At 39.2% G+C, this 7,122-nt stretch overlaps 1 long non-coding RNA gene across 3 annotated transcripts in view; it reads left to right on the forward strand.

The window, feature by feature from the left end:
• LOC118171500 overlaps positions 1–7,122 on the forward strand; it is a 78,756-nt gene that overhangs the window by 24,377 nt on the left and 47,257 nt on the right. The gene's annotated exons all lie outside the window — the stretch shown is intronic.

The raw sequence follows: 7,122 nt of genomic DNA on the forward strand, positions 1-7,122 counted from the left end.
GGTGAATTATGTTTAGCTGTTGAAATGGTAGGATTGCTACAGTGATCCACTACCAGTTTCTGTTTTTAGGTTACATCCAAGTGTGGTTTTACCCTTTATAAAGACATACCTGCCAGACCTCCCCATCTTCCTGAAGAACTCTGTGTTCCCTGCTCTAATAGTTTATTAATAAGTAAATAAATAAAACTGCCACGCATTTTCTTCAAGAAAATTAGACCTTCCCCTGTCTTTCTTTGCCATGAAATCTAATTCATTCTGGATAACAAAAATCAAGGATGCAAACGTGTGCCTGCCCATGTATTATAATGATTTTCTCCCTGAAAATACAAATGTTTTATGTTCGGAGGTTACATTACAGGCACTAATGAATTCAGAATAGCATTCACCTAACATTATGTTGTTCTAAATGTTGATTAATTTTTTTAAATAGTGGAACTAAGGGAAGTGGCTTTTGTTGAGGCTGCCTAAATATTTCTGTTCAGCAGTGCAGACTTAACACATACTGAACTGGGAAACTTCCACCTCCTAAGCAGATTTGGTTTTATTCTTGTATTATCAAAAGTAAGCTTGAAAAGTCTTAGTAAAACAAAATTTAAAAGAAAAGAAAAATACACAAATAGGTATTTGACTATAATTTCAATTTACAATCATATTTTTATGTTGTCAGAATATGCTTATCAACAAAGATTTTTTCCCTCAAGCATCTTTTAATAGTAAGAAAGAGAATATGAGTATTTTTCATATATACTGGTGGTTTTTATTCCTATGAATAGGAACTACTGATATTATATGCTGTTTGTCTATTAATATATTGTCTGTTACATATGCCATGACTGTACCATGAAATATATATATATATATATTAAGAATGGCTGTATGACTTTTTACGGCAGTTTACAAGGCAGATGTAGATTTTAGTTCTCATCACAAATGATGTAACATCTGTACTTGCCACAATAGAACTACTACAGTTTAGGAGTTGAAAAGAAATTGTTCAAAGATGTCAGAACAAATACTATTTCTTGTGATAGACTCCTGAGGCCACAAAGATATAATGAGATTTACATTATGAAGTTTCTTCTGGAAAACCACTTAGAGGAAATTAGTTTCAACTTAGTTTGCCTGAAAAAGGTGAAAGACAGAACTAGTCTTGCATGGAAGATACTATTCTAGGCAGCTTGTGTATTTCAAACCTGAGTCTTGGAGTTTGAAACCATTGCATCCAGGTTAGGGAGGCACTCTGAATTTCTATTCCTAGCCTCCACCATGAGCAAATAACCTCCCCGTCCTCTCCAAACCACATAGCCCTGACAGTGCCATGTATTTTAATTCCTTAGGAAATTTCACTGTTGGGATGATGTATAAGCCTTTAATTGAATGGGAGTCTTACTGTCTTTGAAAGACATTGAAGTGGGCCCGAAAAGTTAAATCTGTTGTTGTTTATGCAATTGTGTTTATTATCTATCCTTCCAAGGCTTTTAATCTGAGGGTTTTATTTTTACTGTGACCACTTCTCATTTAACTGCAGACAGACAAGAGAGTAGGCTTCTTTTTGCTAAGCCAGGATTTCTAAGTTTAATGCTGGGGACTGCACGAAGAAATTAATTTAGTTAAATTTATGACCAAGATGATGATCAGATCTGTTGTCAGTGCTGTGAGCAGTATTGTCTTGTGGAGGGGCCAGCAAAAAGGCGATGATGGTAACTTAATAACTGCCTCTGCTCTTCAAGTCAATGTGTTATTCTGATGCAGATCAGAATATCTACTTATACCAAGTAGACTTTATAACCACTAGAATCTGCACAGGATGTTCAGCCTCAGAACCATCAGTTTATTTTCTGTTTCTGGTACTGCAATCCTGGTCCCTATACAGAACCATTGCAGGCTAACATGGAATGGTTTTTGTATTCTGATTCTTGGATTTCAGATATGATCCTTGTTAAGTTTTTTCATTTCATCATCTTTGACCTTACTGTGAACCCAGATTTCTATGTAATTTGATCAGGATTAATCTTTAACATATGTGCAGCTCTTTTTTTTCTATAGTTAAAATAGCAGATGTAAACCCTGCTATGCAAAAACAATCTTTTCTATGCAACTTTGTTTTACTGTGATATTTGTGACTACAAATGTCACAAAGATTTCATTTTAATGTTAATGGATATGAGGCCAGAATAATTACCATGTCTTAGTTTCCATTTACAATTACTTTGATTTATTTTTTTTTTAATTTGAAAAGAAATATATACACATATAGTTGTCTTCTATGCACATCTCATTTTGAGTAGTGCATACTGTATACTGAACATGTAACTTTCCTCTCTCCACAGACAGCATGCAAAGCAGGAAAACAATCTCCTGTTCTTTTGGCATAGTGGAGAAACACCCTCCTACTCGTTCGTTGTCTGAATAAAATAGTTCTGTTTGTTTGTCATACTATTATTTCCTCCTAGATGCATCCTAATTTTTGCTGGATAATGCACAAATGGGACAGAAGGGCTGACTCTGCCCATTCAATAACCATTTTCATCCACTCCATGCCCAGTAGAGTGTTAAAGAAAAGAGAATGAATTATTATGCAGAATTTTAAAGCTCCATGGGGATTGTTTGTCATAAGACCCCAACACTGCCAAATTAGTGCTATGTGTATGAGAAGTGAGATAAATACCAACAGTAGGCAGATACTTCTACTTAACGTAAAACACCTGGAGGGAAAGTTGGGTTTAAAGTCTATTTAAAACCAAGGAGGATCTTGTTATCAGTGTACCTTTCATACTTGTTAAGACACACGTTTGTCTTGTGGTTTTTAGCAGTATGCATGTAATTGACTGTTGATGGTTAATCATTCTGAGTTACAATAAATTTGCTTTGCTAAGACTAGATCTCCAGCTGGTCCGAATTGCCACAGCACTACTGCTCTTACATTCTTTCCACTTTTCTGAAATGTTGAGTATTTCTCTACTCCTAGCTTCTCTATCTTCTTCTTTTTTATTTTATTTTATTTTTTTTGGTAGCTTCATGTTAAGGAGAAAAATCTGTATTGTGATAAATACACAGTATAGCAAGTTGTAATGTCACTCTGAGTGGAGCATTTCTGCCTTGTATTTGCTCTTTATCTCGTTATAATGATGTCAGAGGTCCAATGTAAATATCCTTCTGTTCTGTCCAATGACCCATACTTTTATTTAGTGTAATTAGAAAATAATAACTTCTGTAAAACAGCCTGTCAGGGAGAAATAATAGGGCTGTTAGACATTTGGCAAAACTCCATTGCGTACTGCTGATATACAATATTCCAGTTTTGCAGGACATTTGTCAAGCTGGCTGGTTGCTGAAATGCACTGGAAAGATCCTCCTGTCACCAGATAGCACCTGGCAGAGGGCTGGGAACAGCCAACTCTTCCCACTGTGGGCAAACCTGGGGCCAAAATCCCTTCAGGAAGGGCATGGAGCTCTGAGGACCATGTCAGGAACCAGTCTTGTATATTTATTGTTTTCATATGGTCCTGTTTCTTTTTTCCCGAGAAATTATATTTTTTGGTATATATTTCTCTGAAGAAGTTTTTACTTCTTGCAATACTTGAAGAAACAAAGTAGGCTTTAAAAATGGTTGTTGAAAGAAGGTATGGACTTCTTACATCTGTGCTGTGGCGCCGTTTGTGGCAGTCAGAACACATGTAGTGCTGGTGCCATGCGACTGTGTGTAAATGTCACACATGGAGCCCTGTGTGCTGAGGAATCCACCGCTGCCTTCTGCTGCATGCCCTTGAACCCAGTTCCACTAGGTACTGTAACTAGAAAATGGGAGGGAAATAAAATCTAGTTAAAAAGTTGATCAGATGAAAGGCAACTGAAAGGAAAAAATAGTTTTCAGCAAAATCCATTCATTTATTTATGTACAATTGACAAATTTATGAAAAAAATCACCCTATTTTTTCCATTCGATATTTACAAAAGTGTCTCTGAACTCTTCTTTCAATGAAAAAAACTTTCACAAGTAGAACAAGTCTTGACATTTGGGGAGGAAAAAATTAAAAAACAAAACCCGTTTTCTTTGTAGTATGTAGAACAAACCATATTTTGGTATGCACTCTCCTTTATTATTCTTTTAAGCTGCTTTAAAGTACATTCCAGAATAGATTCACAGGTGAGGCGTGAGCCCCCTGTGCTCAGAACTGTGTGCAGGCGGCCGAGCAGTCCCGGGGCGCTTGGAGCCTTTGAGGCAGTGGAGAGCTGAGGGCAGCACCAGCCACAGGCTGCCAGCTGCCTTCTGGACTGACCCTGTGCCAGGTCATCACCTAGAGTAAGTCACTGTCACTATACCTGATCATCAAGTTAATATTTCCCATTACATGTAGAATGTTAGATCTATGTGATTTCTTTTAATTATTCCAGATTTTTCAGCCAGTCTTAAAACTCATATCATTTCTCTATCCTGTCTGTCCCCCCATGCTGCCAACAGTGCAGTGAGAGCTCTCAACACCTCCTAGCACTGAACTTGGACCTTGTCTGCTTGCTTAAAGGAGTCCAAATTGGGTTCCAGAAATGTAAACAGTGCTCAGTGCAGTTATTTTGAATATAAACACCACTTTCCAGAGTTTGATCAAAGATCATAGAGTCATAGAATATCCCAAGTTGGAAGGGACCATAAGGATCATCAAGTCCAACTCCTCGCACTGCACAGGTCTACCTGAAAGTTTAGACCATGTGACTAAGTGCACTGAAGGGAAAGAACGACACGACTCCAGGCTGGTGTGTAGCTGAAGCAACTTTATTGTCTAACCCATCTACTTATATAGGCTTAGCGTAACTACATGCTTTTATCACACAACTTGGCAAAGTTTGCTCGTTAGCCGTTATTATTGTTCACAGGGTGATCGCACAGCAGCCCTATCTCCTGATGAGCAACAGGCCAGACTTCACCTGTTGTTTCTGACCTTCTTGTCTCCCAGTTATACCTCCTTTATCTTCAGGCTACGTGACTTTTGCCTCATTCTGCATTTTCCTTTTCCCACTTCATCTCTGTGTCTAACATACTCCACATACTTTCTGACCTATTTCCCACAATTCCCCCTCTTTTTATTTCTAACAGCCAAGCTGATTGCATTGAGCGCAAAAGCATTCTTTGTAAGCATTGAAACAAGCACGGTACAACTAGCAACAGGGTGAAAGTCACATGCAGAATTATGATTGTAAAATAACATGCTTTCTAGAATCTACATCAGTCAACAAGCCACTAAGCACTAGGGATGGTGCTTCGCCGCGATGCTGCTTCTCACTCGCACAGCACAATCACACAAAGAGGCCTCTTTCACTTTTCATTCATACCACAAGAAAACATCACTTAAAATAATTTGTCAGTGGCTTCAGGAGGTCCTTGTCTACTCCCGTGGTGAGCGGCTGAGAGTGGAGACCCCTCCAAGGAAAATGCTCGGGGTACACCTAGGGGCGTCTGTTCCACAGTTGATCCCACAGCCGAGCAGAGCTGCTCCTGGCACAAGGAATGATGCTATTATAGTTTTGTATAATTACACCAAAGAGATGCATTGCAATAAGGAGTGAGTGTGACATTGACAATTTGTTTCATGGTTTGGTTTTTGCCCATGTAATTGAACCTTACACATGATGTGGCTGTTACACTTCCCAGGATATCTAATTCCTGTGGCTCGAGGGGCGCTCGTGGCAAGTAGACAGTCCAATCTTTGTTATCTGCCAGGATCCCCACCAGACATGTTGTAAATGGGTCGTTAGCACTAGCCAGGAACAGGCACATCGCTTCTTGTCCTGTCATCTTGGCGAGGGTGACCCAGATGTTGCGGCATGGTTGGATGGAGACCCAGGGCTGGCAATTAACTGCTGACAGCGGCGATTGTGAGCAGGAGGCCAACCATGGCCTTAGCCCCTTGCTGGTACCCATTTTGGTCCATGAACTGTGGAGACACAAGCATACCCTCGACCCCAAGTTATTAGAGGCTGGGGTCCCTCCCAAAGACCTGTATTTAATTTTTTCTTCCATCACTAAGGCCTGCTCTGATTGTGGCACCTGTGACAGCGCGGAATTAATATTTTTGTAATGTTTTACTATGTACAGTACCTCTTTGTGAGGAAAGGGTAATGCTAGGTGATTCATTACTCAAAGTGCTTTTCCCAACCTGTTCTGTGGTATTTCCTGGGTGTCTCCCCCTTTTTGTTTATTTAGCAGTGCTTTCAAGGTGCGATGTGTGAACTCAACAATGGCTTGACCCGTGGGGGAATGAGGAATTCCTGTGATGTGTCGGTTACCCCAAGTTTGAAAAAAGGTTTGAAGGGAGTGGATAGTGAATAGGCGGGGCCATTGTCAATTTTTATTTCCTTTGGGATGCCTAGCACTGCAAAAGCAACATGGAAGTGAGCCTGGATGTGGCAACTAGTTTTACCCACTGCAGCTGTCGCCCAGATAGCAAGAGAGAAAGTATCTACCAATATGTGAACATATTTCAAGCAACCAAATTCTGGAATATGCGTTACGTCGGTCTGCCATAACTGTAAGGACTGTAGACCTCTATGGCTTACCATTAAAGACGGGGTCGAAACATGTTGTTGACAGTCAGGACATGTTTGGGCGATCAATTTGGCATCAGTGATCGATATAGTGAATTGTTTTGCCAAGACTTTGGCAGCTTGATGGAAAAAAAAAAAGGCATGGGATAACTGTGCTTACTCCAGCACCTTAGGCACCAGGGCAGTCTGGGTCATATTAGCTAGCTGGTCAGCACGTGCGTTACCCTCTGCAAAAATACCAGGTAACATGGTGTGGCTCTGCATGTGAATAATACAATACAATAATACAATACAGGTGCTCTATCAAAAATAACAGCTCCTTAAATTTTAGAAACAAGGTGTTGTTTTTTTTTTTTTGGCATGTAACTCATATGTGCCCTTTCAATGCGTTGAGCAACACCTACAGCACATTGCGAGTCTGATCCACTATGTAAAGGTACTATTTTTTTTTCCTTTTTTGTTTTCTTTTTTTTTCTTTTTTCTTTTTCCCCATTTTTTCATTTTTTTTTCTATTTTTTTCTTTCCCTTTTTTTTCTTTTTTTTCTCTTTTTTCCCTTTTTTCTTTTTTTTTCTTTTTTTTTT

Source organism: Oxyura jamaicensis, chromosome 9 (assembly GCF_011077185.1).
Source record: "Oxyura jamaicensis isolate SHBP4307 breed ruddy duck chromosome 9, BPBGC_Ojam_1.0, whole genome shotgun sequence".
NCBI lineage: Eukaryota > Metazoa > Chordata > Aves > Anseriformes > Anatidae > Oxyura > Oxyura jamaicensis.